The following is a 14,481-nucleotide window of genomic DNA, read 5'->3' on the forward strand; positions in this document are numbered from 1 at the left end:
TACCCAGAAGTAACGTAAGAAGCCCACACAGCAAACAAACCTCTAATGGAGCCAATGTAGAAAAAGAAAAGCAGAGGAGTAAGGTTCAACCTTAAAGTTTAAATACATTGGGAAATGGAAGAAAAAGAGAAATTGGGAAAGAATAAAGAATAGAAAGTCAAAAGGTTTAGACTCTTAAGGATATGGGGGCACCTGGGTGTCCCAGTGATTGAGCCTTTGACTCTGGTTGTGATCCTGGGGTCCTGGGATGGAGTTCCGCATCAGGCATCCTATAGGTATCCTGCTTCTCCCTCTGCCTATGTCTCTGCCTCTCTTTGTGTCGTTCATGAATAAATAAATAAAATCTTTATTTAAAAAAAAAAAAGACTGTTAAGGTTATAGAGCAATCTTAAGTACTATTTCTTTTGGTTTTTGTTTTGGGTTTTTTTTTTAAAGATTTTATTTATTTGACAAAGAGAGAGAAAGAGAGCACAAGTAGGGATGCAGCAGAGGGAGAGGGAGAAGCAGGCTCTCCATCGAGCAGGAAGCCCAATGCAGAGCTCGATCCCAGGACCCCAGGATCATGACCTAAGCTAAAGGCAGAAGTTTAGCTGACTAAGCCACCCAGGCACTTCACTCTTTTGTTTTATTTTATGTTAACTAAGTCATGCTCATGGTAAAAAATAATAATTATTATTATTATGAATATACATATACATAAGTTTATAAAAGATAAAATGATGAAAAACCTTTTCTAGGAACATTGCTTATAAAAATGAAACACTGGAAACACGGAAAAAATAAATTGTGGTTACAATACAAAACTATACAGCAATGAATATATGAGTCTATGCAATAAAATACATCTTTTCTTACAAATAGAATGTCGAGTGGAAAATACCAGATACAAAGAATAAAATTCATATAGAGCTCCCAAATAGCAAATTAATCTATACTTTTAACATTCAGAATAGTTCAAATGCTATTCAGCAGTAAAAAGTCATGAAGCTCTGACACATGCTGTGTCATGAATGAACCTTGCAGACATGATGTTCCATGAAAGAAGCCAGACACAAAGGGCTCATATTGTACAATTCCATTTATATGAAATATCCAAACTAAGCAAATTCATAGAGAGGAAAAGTAGATCAGTAGTTACCAAAGGCTGGGGAAAGACAGGGGAGGTAGAGAGTGACTGCCAATGGGTATGGGGCTAATTCTGGAATGAAGAAAATGTTCTAAACTTGATTGTAGTGATGATTGCACAACTCTGAAAATATATTAAAACCATGGAGTTATACACTTTATAAACAAGTGACTCGTATTGTATGTGAATTATATCTCAATAAAGCTGTCACATAAAAAAAAATAAGTGGTAGAGATTGGGGAAAAAAACAGTCAAGGTATTTGTTGCCTTTGGGAGGAGGGAGTATGATTGGGAGGAGAACAAGAAGAGCTTGTAATGTCATTGTTGCTGTCGTATTTTCTGGCTTGGGGTGGTCAAAGAAGTGTGTTCCCATGGTGAAAATTCATAAAATCATTGTTCTGTAATACTTAAAATGTTTGTACTTTTGTGACTATAAATAATGCTTTACGGAAGTTTATTTTTTTAAGTAAAACAGAACACCAACTTTCCAGGCCACCCTGACCTCTAGTCTTAATCCCTAGAGGAAACAGTATTAACTATATATCTCCATTTCTGTTCACAGGGTATTCTAGACAGTGTCATGCCAAATTCCATTTCTGTCCAGTTGAAGTTAATCATCTTGTAGTACAGATAAAGAAAAATGAAAGAAAAAAAATAACCCCCAAAATAAGGTTGTAATTCATTCCCTAAAATGTAATTAGGGGTGCATCTCTGGGAGGAATACTTTCTCTTCTCTTTTTTTTTTTTTTTTTTCAAGAGACAAACCTCTTATCCCTGGTCTATCAGAGAGAAGAGAAATGCAGTAACCACATATAAATGAACGATAACATTAGAGACTGAATTCACAACTAAGGAAAAGGAGATGTTGCATGAAACTAACTAGTTCACACCAAAGGACAGAAAGTGGAGTATCCTCTGTTTTATAAACATTTGCCAATATGGGACCCTCCATATAACCTACAGTCGTCTTCTACATAATACGGACAACTTAAGCGGTAAGAATAACTCTATCCTCATGGGATGGTTCCTGGCTTTTGATAAACACTGGTGACACTGCTACAAACAGCAGGAAAAGGAAAGCACCACGTTATAGGGAATAGTTTTGCAAAACAAAGAAGTAGAATGGCAAATATGCACAGAATTTGTAACACAACACTGGAGTTAAAAAAGAAGAGATTACCATTTGAGTAAGTGAGTACAGAGATTTTTTTTTTTTGAAAGACAGAAATAGTTATTAATTGACTATTTCTAAATACAGAATATATCAACATCGATATAAAGAATTTCATTGTTCTTCCGTATGTGAAAATTTGTGTTCTTTTTAGGTGGCCATTTGTATGTTTATAGAATTCTATTTTTATGGCCACCAGCAGAGGACCATCTTAGATAACAAATCTCAGAATGAGGCTCCTTTGCAGTGAAGTTCACCTTTGTATTTCTTAAGATGACAGCTGGTGCTTGGTTACTATGAGGGTCCAATTTAGCATTTTCAGTAGAGGAAGATACATGAACACTTCTGTGCTTCAAAATTACTTTCATGTTTCCTTTACTCTTCTAAGGCTTGTGGAAAGTACTCTGAGTTTTATAAATAAAGTCATAAAACAATGGATCAACATGGTTCAAAATACTCAGTGACTCAGGATCAAGTGATAGCATCTTGGCTTTAGAAGAAAATTTAAATGTCATGGAGTAGTATTTATTAGACTTTGCCTGCCATCATCTGTTCCCCATTCTCTTGATAGCAACATCTGAATTTTCCTTTGAAGAAATACCTTCTTCCCTACCCCAAGTTCCTTCGGTTCAAGTTGAAGCTCTTCACCTCCATTTTGGGTCTGGGAATGGGCATATGACTCAAGTTTGGACAATCACATATCCTATGGTCCTGGCCCTAGTGATTGTTCCAAGGATATGCAGTTTCCATTCCAGGCCAGTAGGAGGCAACTGCAGAATTCCTTATTAAAATCATTGAGGAAAAGATGTATCTTTCCCCTGGAGTTATTAAATCATAAGAGCATAAAAGAGAGTTGTCAAAGGGCCAGCACATGAAGGCCTGATTGAACATAAAACCAGCAGAGAAGAAAGTAAAGAATCCTGATGATCTCATTTTGGCTCTCAGTCCAAATGCACATGAAAACAGTAGTTATAGACTAAATTGTGTATCATCAAAATTCGTATGTTGAAGCCTTAACCATCAATGTGACTGTATTTGGAGATAGAGCCTTTAAAGAGGTAATTAAGGTTAAATGAGGTCATAAGGGTGGGCCAGAATCCAATACAACTGTTCTTTTAAGAAGGGAAAGAGACACCAGGAATGCATGCACACAGACAAAAGGCCAAGGAAGGACACAGAGAGAAGATGACCATCTGCAAGCCAAGAACAGAGAAACCAAACTGATGACACCTTGATCTTGGGCTCCCAGTCTGCAGAACTGTGAGAAATAAATTTATTTTTTAAGCTGCCCATTCCGTAATCTTTTGTTACCACAGCCATAGCTTACTAAAACAAAGGCGGTCCCTGGACTTTTCACTTACAAAGTTAATATATCACCTTCTTGGTGTAACACAATTTAAGGTGGAGTTTTGATTCTTATAATAGAGACATAGTTGCTTATTTTATCTTTGGACTCCCCATGTATCAAACAAGCAAAGCTGGATGTTTAGAGACTGGATAGAAAATATGTTCAGAGGACCCCACAGAAAATTCACAGGCAGCCGGGGTGGCTCAATGGTTTAGCGCCACCTTCAGCCCAGGGCCTGATCCTGGGGACCAGAGACGGAGTCCCACGTCAGGCTCCCTGCATGGGGCCTGCTTCTCCCTCTGCCTGTGTCTCTGCCTCTCTCTCTCTCTGTGTCTCTCATGAATATATAAATAAAATCTTTAAAAAAAAAAAAAGAAAATTCACTATGTTAGAATGTTTACTTTTTTGGTAAGGTCCAACAAGGAAGAGCCAAGCTGTGTTTGAAGCTAGTCTGTTTAAAAACAGAAAAGATTAAAAATACAGCTTTTCCTATGGTTAATAATCCAAGATGTCTGACAGTCTTGGTTTTCCAGGATTAGAATACCCAAATTCTATACTCTAAACTAAAGCAAATGCTAATGAAGCCAGAATACTCATACCCAGAGACCTATAGCAGTCACTTCCCATTATTCATTCTTTACTTGACAAAGGCAACAATTGTTCTAATTCCAAAGAGGCAGTCACTGGAATGTTGCCAGAAATGAAAGGGTTAACTAGCTCTGTCTCACCCCCCACCCCCCTCAGGGCCCTAACAGAGGTCCACAGGCTACAAGCTAATAGGTGGCCAAGCACCGATGTTTGTTTCTAAGAGAGAAGAAAAAAGAACTCTGGTTTTGATCAGAAGCTCAGGGAATACAAACAGAAAAAAAAAAAAATTATAAAGGAGTCATATTACCTTAGAAAGCCCAGGCCTGGCAAACAAAAGCCTATGATTACTTAATTCCTAAGGCAATTAACACTCAAGTCCCCTGAACCTTCCCCAAAGGAATCTGACTGGCAAGAAATAAATAAATAAATAAATAAATAAATAAATAAATAAATAAATAAATGGAAGAAACTTCCCTAATGACCACCTCAACTGTGACAACATAAGGTAACTGGAAGAGGAAAGGCTTTTCAGATAACAGAGCTCTTGACAAAGAGATTAGCTGACCAAGGAAATTCCACCACTGCTAAGGTGAGAATTTCTGCAAATCCTGTTTTTTTTACGGTATTATATATGCCACAGATCAATAGCCATTATAGATTGTCTCCCTTTTTTCTCTGAAAATGGAAGTTTTGGGGTTTTTTGGTGTTGTTTTGTTTTGGTTTTGAGAGAAAGAGAGAGTGGTGGGGAGAGGCAGAGGAAGAGAGAGAAAATCTTTTTTTTTTTTTTTTTTTAAGATTTTATTTATTTATTCATGAGAGACACAGAAAGAGAGAGGCAAAGGGGAGAAGCAAGCTCCATGCAGGGAGCCTGAGGCGGGACTCGATCCTGGGTCTCCAGGACTGAAGGCAGCACTAAACAGCTGAGCCACCTGGGCTGCCCGCGAGAGAGAAGATCTATCTTAAGCAGGCTCCATGCCCAGTGAAGAGTCCGACAGGGGTCTCCATCCCAGGACCCTGAGATAATGATCTGAAAACAAGAGTCGGATACTGAATTAACTCAGCGGCCCAGGCGCCCACAAAATGATGGCTTTTAATTATGAGACTCCTTTTTTCCTTTCATAATTGTGCAACAGATGTGTCAGAATGGTCAAATATACTATTTTGCTAGATCCCCAAATCACAAGAGACCTCTAAGTCCAAACAAGAAGGAATTTGTGACATCTAGATACCATGAACTTTGAACTGAATAGGTTACTAACTGACTATCTGAGTCATTGGCCTTTGGAGAGGGCTCTATTTCTGTGAACGGCTGCATTATGTTAGATGGACGAACTAGGGTCATCAGGATGCTGAGCAGCCACGGGATTGACTGTTGTGAGCATCAGGTTCTTATTCGCCGGTCTAGGATGTATTCCCCCAGCCCCACTGCGCTTCAGATGAGGCTGCCTCCACTTCCAGTCCTAGCTCACAGCAGGTGTGGGACCCTAAGGCTGACCATGCATATATATCCACCTTCCTAATCACAGTCGGTTCAAATTCGAGATATGTCTGGATTAGAATCCTCTACCCATATGGAAAATGAAGTCCTTCTTCTGCTGTGTTTGTTGAAGCTGTTAGAATATCTAAGTCTAGAGCTGAGTAGCAAGGGGCCAGGACATGGAAATAACCTACTTCAGAATGCAGCCCCAAAAAGGAAAGCAGGGTCAAGAACTGGAAGGAGAACTTGAGTCCCACTGAAATCATTTCAGCCCAAAACCCCAGCTGTGCTTGAGACAATCCTATTCCTGGACTTTTCAACTATGTTTACCAAAGTATTCTCTTTGCAAGTCAGTTTGAGGCGTTTCCGATACTTACCACTAAAAAGGGTTCTGATTCATACACTTAGGTAAAGCTCCCACCCAAGAGAGAATACTTTGTTTTTATCACATTCTTGCCAGTGCAGCTAACATGAGATGGGTTTGATTTTGTTTCTCAGATGAAAAGATGGATTAAGAAAAAAAAAAAGATAAAACTAGCATAATCTCATGTTTGCTTCTCACTGCCTAGTGCATCTTGGGCCCTACAAAAAGTGCTAACAAAATTGAAGCCCTCAGAACTGATTTAAAATAAAATGTTGCTTGAATGCATTTATCAAGATTGTATACCACAACCTAAGTGGGGTGAGACTGTAATATTGGAGGGATGAGTCCATAGTCTGGTACAAAAAATACATTTTTCTATGTCCAGACACGAGGAAGGTGTCATAGTTATGCTTTTTCAAAATCTGGTGCAATTCATTGTGAAGACAATATTTTATAAGGATGTGAGAAACTGCTGCCACTTGCTTGTCTATTTCCCCTGTCAGAATAATCTGTTTATAACTCAGAGTTTATTTGATACAGTCGGGACAGTGGTGGAGGCTAGAGGGAAAGCTCTGAAGGTATGATTTGTGGATCCAGTCTTCTTAAAAATCTAATTAGAGAAATCAATGTGATGACATGTGAAGAGGGGAAAAAAAACGAGTTTGGACAACCTTAACATCCTTCCTCCCATCCCACCTTAAGGCCACCTCCATGCCTGCACTTCCTCCAGTTCGGTTATAGAGACCAATAAAAATTTGTTTTTCTCTTAAGCTGCTTTGATTTGGATTTCTCTGGTTTGCAACCAGAGAATCTTAACTATTAATAAAAATGGCTTTCCATTACTCCTGGGATGAATTCCAGAATCCTTGACTGGCCACAGAATTTTCTTCTGCAGTCTCGCTTCAGGTCCCTCTCCCTTACCTGACTCCACTGCTCAGGCATCTTGTAGCTCTTTGAATACCTGCAACTCTTTCCTATTTCCAGGCCAATACATGCCATTCCTTATTCCAAAAATGAAAATTGTACTTATACTTCGGAATTCAACTTGAACATCACATTGGAGAAAATGCTTCCCGATCTCCCAATCCTAACAATCTATCTCTTCTATGTTTTGTTTTTTTTTGTTTTTTTTTTATTATAGTCACAGAGGGGGGGGGGGCAGAGACACAGGCAGAGGGAGAAGCAGGCTCCATGCACCGGGAGCCCGACGTGGGATTTGATCCCGGGTCTCCAGGATCGTGCCCTGGGCCAAAGGCAGGTGCCAAACCGCTGCGCCACCCAGGGATCCCTATCTCTTCTATGTTGATCTTAGTATCTTGTCATTGGGGAAGGGGAGGTGTTTTGTTTTGGTTTCTGCCTTCAGAGCATTCATTCCATTTGTAACATATATTTGATTGCTTACTTTTTCATCATCTGTCTCCCTCCCTAGACTATAATCTCCTCTCCATATCAGTTTTGTTCATCACTATGTTCTCTGAACCAAGCACAGGCACATAAGGGGCTCAGTAGACATTTATCATATGACTACCATACTCTTCCAGGGAGTACACTTGCTGCTTCCTTTTCCACATCTCTTACTGTATCAGCCAGAGTTCAACCAAAAAAGTAAAGCCACACAAGGCATATACTGCATATATACGAATCTATATATGTGGGGGGGATATCTACGTATGTATGTATATGACACATGTACACACACAACACGGATCTCCTATAATTGTGAGATCAAGTGAACATTCTCTGTAAGGTTGTGGACTTTTGTCTGATGTGGGTGTGTGACAACCGCAGGTCAAGTTGGAAAGAGAAGATGGATACCAAGTGGGGGAGAACAAGGACAAGCTGGAACCCGCAAGCACAAACTAGAAGCCTTGTCATTTCTCACTGCCTCCAGTCTTGGTGATGCGGGTGTCCTGCGGGAGCAGATGGCACTCTTCATTACAGAATTAAACACACAGTGGCCCAGGAGTCCAAGAAGCTTAGGGAGGCTTCAGAGGAAGGTGGAACAGGTGCAGGTCTGGCAGCCGCCCCACACCAAGGAGAGAGCCAACAGCCATGAGACAACTTAGGAGAGCTACAAAAGCACCAGTCACTGCCTTCTGAAATTTAAAAAAAAAAAAAAAAAAAAAATGACTGCTCTTTCCCTCCCATCATCAAAGTCTTCCACATTAATATCACTTGTGGCCCACCTGTAAAGTGAAACGTGCAAGGAATGAAAGTCTGAGAAATACAGTCAATTTGGCAACATTACAAAGCTACCACACTCACTTGCTCCAAAGTGCCTTCTGCCTGAAACAGTTCATTAACAACCTTCTAAAATTAGCTCCAGTGACTTTTCCACAGTTCTCATTGTCCTCAGCTTCTACCATATTTGACACTTGGGACCATCCTTTCCTCTGTGAAATCACCTTTCCCACCTTCTTTAATCAAACTACACTCTTCTGGCTTCTCTCTCTCTCTCTCTCTCCCTGCATCATATGGGATATGGCTCCTTTTTCTCTTCCTGTCCCTAAATATCGATATTCACCACTATTCTGTATTTCCTTCTACTTCCCCACATTTTCATTTGCCTCATCAGTTTTATAGTTCTAAATAATAGTCTCTCCCTGCCTTCAGGGACATCCCCTTGGATATAATGAATAGGCCTTGGGACGTTGGATTTAAACAGTGCTAGATCTAAATCCCAGTGGTGCAACTTACTGCCACATGACCTTGGGTAAATTAAACTTTCTGAGTTTCAGTGTCTCTGTTAAAAAGACAAGATAAACAATGTCTAGCAATAATACCAGGGGGCCATGAGGACCCCTCTGGAACACAGTATTATCCAATAACTGCTAGATTCCTTGCATTTCTTCCCTTTGCTTCCCCATTCCATCCTCCAAACCACTACTAGTCATTTTCATGCTAACTGTTACATTCCTGCTTAAAACTAGAGTGACCACGGATGCCTAGATAGCTCAGCAGTTGGGCGCCTGCCTTCAGATCAGGTCATGATCCCAGGATCCGGGATCGAATCCCGCATCAGGCTTCCTGCGGGGAGCCTGCTTCTCCCTCTGGGTATTTCTCTGCCTCTCTCTCTCAGTCTGTGTCTCTCATGAATAAATAAATAAATCTTTATAAATAAATAAATTAATTAATTAATAAAACTAGAGTGACCAATTCATCCAGGGACTCTCCCTTAGTCCTGGGCAAACCCACAATTCTTCAGTGGTTCCGCTTTGCCTATCATAGTTATAGCACTATGTTAATCAAATCTCCAGGGTGCTATGAAGATTCTTCAGTGGCTTCTGTAAATAAATGTATTGGAATTCTATAAAATGTCCATTTTTTAGAAGGAGTGCTCTGCCAAAAACCCCAGGCCTAAAGGAGTGAGTTCAAATACCATCCCATGGTATCCAAGACCCTTAGCAATCTAGCATGCATGCCTCTCCAACCTCACTTTCCACTACCCTCCCCCTTTTACTCTATATTTCATTCACATCACTTTTTATATTCCCCAGTACTGTATTTCTTTTTTTTTTAGATTTTATTTATTTATTTATTTACTTATTTATTTATTTGACAGAGAGAGCACAAGCAGGGGGAGCAGCAGGGAGAGGCAGAGCGAAAAGCAGATGCCCTGCTGACAGGGAGCCCGACAAGAAGCTCGATCTCAGAACCCCAGATCATGACCTGAGCTAAACGCAGGTATTTAACCAACTGAGCCACCCCGGTGCCCCTACAACACTGCATTTCAGATCTCTGTGCCTATAATATTCCATTCCCTCTGACCAACATGTTCCTACCCACCCGGTCACTAGTACAAACACCCTACTTCTTCAACACCCAGCTCTAGCAATACTGCCGTTATCTTCCTCAAGATTGCCTGTGCTGGGCAGCCCCGGTGGCTCAGTGGCTTAGTGCCGCCTTTGGCCCGGGGTGTGATCCTGGAGACCCAGGATTGAGTCCCATGTTGGGTTCTCTGCATGGAGCCTGCTTCTCCCTCTGCCTGTGTCTCTGCCTCTCTCTCTCTCTCTCTCTCTCTCTCTCTCTCCCCGTCATGAATAAATAAATAAAATCTTTAAAAAAAAAAAAAAAAAAAGATTGCCTGTGCTGCCTTCTCAGCTCCTCATCTGAGATAATCATTCCCTGCATTGAAACACACTACAGTTTGACCCGATCTCTATTATAGACCTGAGAACAAAGAGTTACAATTTTAGGTCTCTTTCTGTCCCTCTTGTAGACTATGAATTCCTAGAAAGGAACTGTGCCTTCTCTTCAAGGACTCAGGCAAGTTGCCTAGCTTCAGTTTCCCCTTCTTTCAGGTTGAGTGTGATGATTATATTTCATAGCATATGCCAAAACACAAAACAAAACAAAACCCTTTGCATGATGGAAAAATTCAATAAATTTATTTTTAAGTATGTTATATCAGGAACTTCCACTATCTGAACCTAAGCTATTTTTTCAAACTTATTTCTCACTATTAGTCATCATCCAACAGGTAGTCCAGCGAGAAGCTCCCTTTATTGTTTTCTTTACTTCTTCAAGGTCCAATTCACAGAAAATTACTAAGGGGAAAAGAAGAAGAAGAAAAAAAAATCTCAATTTCCTTTTCTGTGATAGCAAAGGCATAAATTTCTTTTGAAATTTATATCCTCTGTGCTTACAGCATAACACTACATATTGTGACCTTTTAAAACAGTGCTGTTCAAAGACTGTAAAGATTTGTTGCACTTTTGCAACTACAGACATATATGTGATACTTAGAAATTTTATTTTAAGCTGAACAAAATAAACCCAAACACTGCAGTCTCCTGAGCCTTAGCACAGCACTTCTTCAGGACCAAGCCAGAATTCCTTGTGAGAAAACAATAGGAAAGAGAGTGTTTTCATAGAAAGGTGAGAAAATTATGGCCATCGCAGGTTAACTAAATCATGGAAAGGCAGGTATTGAGATCGCGGCACAATGAAGACAGGAATTCAGCGTTTTCTCTACTGTTCTCATCCAGGAGAAAAAAAAAAAGATGAGGCGGCCACTGACAACCTGGCTTACTACTCCTATCTGTATTCAGTGTTGAATTTATACCAGTGTGGGCACCAGCAGGATTCTGATACTCATAATCCAAGAAAGGGAACAGAGAGCTGGAGCCAGAAACAAGTAGGAAATGGATCAAGAGGCAAGAGACAAAGAGAGAGACAGAGAGAGAGAGAGAGAACAGAAGAGTGCTGACTAATTTTTCCCTTTCCTGGCTTTGCCAGTGGCAATATCTAGCTCACTCCCTCTGTGTGCTCTGGCAGAGAGGCAGCACATTCTATCTTGTTAAGCTAGAGCAGCATGTGCTCTTTAATTGCAGAAAACAAGGTGGGGGTGGGAGAGAGAGAGATTCATAAAAGGAATTTTTCCCCCTTTCTTTTCATAAATGGTAAGAGGAAGGAAATAGAACACATTAGTATGGAGAACCATCATTCTCTCCCGGAGGAGTTAGGAGAGCTAAGATCTAGTCCCATCCAGCCACACAGAACAAATATTTTGAGCTCTTTGGGCTTCCATTTCCTTATCTGAAAGAGCAGGGGACTGTTTGGGTCTAAATTTCTACGTTTTTGTACTAAAATACTTTGAGAAAGTAATGATCATTTTCATGGAAATAAGGGAGGAGACAGAAAACTAGTATTTAGTAACACTCATCTTGTGCCAGGTTAGTGGGACTATGGTTTTAAAAGCACAGACCCCAACAGCCTAGGTTTGTGTACGTGGTCTGCCACCTACTACTGTGTTACCCAGGGCAAGTTACCTAACCTCTCTGTGCCTTCATGGCCTCGACAGTGAAACAGGAAAATGATACTTACCCAAAGGATAGCTGAGATTATATGTGTGTGTACATATATAAAATCCAGCCTCGGGCACCTGGGTGACTCAGTGGTTGAGCACCTGCCTTTGCCTCAGGTGGTGATTCCAGGGTCCTGGGATGGAGTCCCACATCAGGCTCCCCACAGGGAGCCTCTTCCTATGTCTCTGCCTCTCTCTCTCTGTGTGTCTCTCATAAATAAAAAAATAAAATCTTAAAAAAAATCCAGGCATATGTATATAGATATAAAAAATCCAGCCACATATAAATATGCATGCACACACATATATATATGCACACACATACACAAAAAAATCCAGCCATATATATATATACACACACACACACACACACACACATACAATATATACACACACGCAGAGTAGTATTATATACATAGAACAGTAACTGGCAAAAAGAATTGCTCTATAAATGCTATTATAATGATTATCACAACTCTGTAAAGTGGGCAGGCCTTTTTTGCATATGAAAACCAAAATGGATGAGAAAACCAAAACTTCAAAGCTTTGAGCTTCTCTGACCTCCATGTTTGGTCTGACAGTTCTCAGAGATTAAAACTGTCCACTTGAAATTCCAGGGTATTTAAATCTCTGCACGGACAAGGCTGTCCCTTCCTCTCCTTGCTTTGCCAGTGGCAAAATCTAGCTCGCTCCCACATCAGGAGAAGGAAATTCTTTTGAAGAAAAAATTAGTAGGCCCTTTCCTCCCGATGAGAGAGGAGGGGAACACCATGTGGAAGAAACTCCCAATTCAGAAATCAAAACCCGGGGAAGCCCCATCCCAGGGTAAAATCAAATACTACAGATGAGAAAACACGGACTCTGACAATTTGGATTAGTCAGTTTCTTTTTGGGGGGGAGGTGAGGGGCTAAAGTTAAGAAACCATAGAGATTCTATTCCACTCCATAGCTCTCACATTATGGAAAGAGGAACCATAAAATAAATCGGTAGTTACTGAGAGTCCATGAAAGAGAAAGAATACCTGAGGCTTGAAAGAGCTACACGGTATATAAAAGAATCCAGAAAGTAGCCGACTAAGGCTAGAGGTATGGTGTTTGAACTTAACTTACCTGTTCAACAAGTAGTTACTCCGTGTTACTTTTCTGGCAGGTACTATTCCAAAAGCTGGTGACACCGTCTGATTAGACATCCATGACCCTGAGGGATTTTACATAGTGAGGGAGGAACAAGACAACAAATATAACTGTAAGTATGGCAGTGCTAGAACAGGGAAACAAACAAAACCCAACTGTAACAAAAAGACGATATTGAGAAGATAACAGGGTATAAGGAATCTAAAGATTTATTTATTTATTTATTTATTTATTTATTTATTTATTTATTTAGAGGCAGAGACACAGGAGGAGGGAGAAGCAGGCTCCATGCCGGGAGCCCGACGCGGGACTCGATCCCAGGACCCCAGGATGATGTCCTGAGCTGAAGGCAGGTGCCAAACCGCTGAGCCACCCAGGGATCCCCAGGAATCTACTTTTGACTAAGTGTTCATTCAGGAAGAGCGAGGGGAGGGAGAAACATTTGAAGCACATGAAACAAAAGGTGTGAAAATCCCAAGTAAGAGTTAATCTAACCATGAGAAGGCCAACATGGATTCCTTGACCTCCAATAAAGGTCTTCCCACAATAATTACTTACGATTTCTACATCTCCTAAGAACACATCCAGATGCTGGATTCACTTTTTCTTTCTCTCTCTCTTTTTTTTTTTTTTTTAAACATCTATTTCAAAGGTTACCTTGGCCCCAACCTAAGTCTTTCTCAGAAGAGTGAGTCACAAGACAAAGCCAGCCCTTCCCCCTCCCGCATGTAAAAATAGCTTTTCCAGGGCGGCTGTTAGAATTGGCTTTTTTCCATCACGTTTATGCTCTATTGAAACTAAACACTTAAATGAGCAACTTAACTCGGGTTTGTAGTCTAGGAGAAATGACAATAGGTTTGGTTCTGCCTTGAGAGTCTGGGAGGCATTTGAAATGGCTAATTTACAATTAATACCCGTGACCCCACAGAAGCAAGACCCCTGTGATCCCGGTTCAGTAAAACAGCCCTGAACCGTGCACGTGACTGGGACAAAACGCACAGGGCTCCGGGTCCTGAGAGGTCGCTTCTGAGCCCAGCAGCCTGGTACCCGCGCTTCGACAGATCATGGACACAGGCCCAAGGCCTCCTGACATCTTGACCTGTTGCTTAATTTGGCCACCAGAGGGAGACCCGGGAGCCGTCGAGCCCCGAAAGGAAACCACACCCAGATGATGGTCACTTATTATCCAAGTGTTTCTTCTCTGACTTTTCGAAAGAAGCAAAAGGAAAATGAAAAATGCTTAGGAGACACTTAACTTTTTTTTTTTTAAGGAGATAAAATTCACGGGACATAAAATTAACCGTTTTAAAAGTGTACGAGTTGCTGGCATTTAGCACAACCAACAATGCGGTGCAACCATCCTCTCCTGTCTCTAGTGCTAAACTAGGAGATGCTTGCGGGTGATGGGAAGCCCGTGCAACCATTCTCCGCCTCCCCCCATGGCCCTGAACCTAGGAGATACTTGCA

General features: G+C 40.8%; 1 long non-coding RNA gene across 2 annotated transcripts; it reads right to left on the reverse strand.

The window, feature by feature from the left end:
• Nucleotides 1-3,960: 3,960 nt before the first annotated feature.
• Nucleotides 3,961-13,694, reverse strand: LOC121480419. 2 transcript variants are annotated; one of them, XR_005984951.1, is made up of 3 exons: nt 13,573-13,694; nt 12,991-13,078; nt 3,961-3,978 (listed from the first exon to the last, which is right to left on the reverse strand). It is a non-coding gene; the product is annotated as an uncharacterized LOC121480419 (long non-coding RNA). The 2 variants fall into 2 exon arrangements; XR_005984950.1 differs by lacking the exon at nt 3,961-3,978 and adding an exon at nt 12,053-12,090.
• Nucleotides 13,695-14,481: the final 787 nt, after the last annotated feature.

Source organism: Vulpes lagopus, chromosome 21 (assembly GCF_018345385.1).
Source record: "Vulpes lagopus strain Blue_001 chromosome 21, ASM1834538v1, whole genome shotgun sequence".
NCBI classification, from domain to species: Eukaryota; Metazoa; Chordata; class Mammalia; order Carnivora; family Canidae; genus Vulpes; species Vulpes lagopus.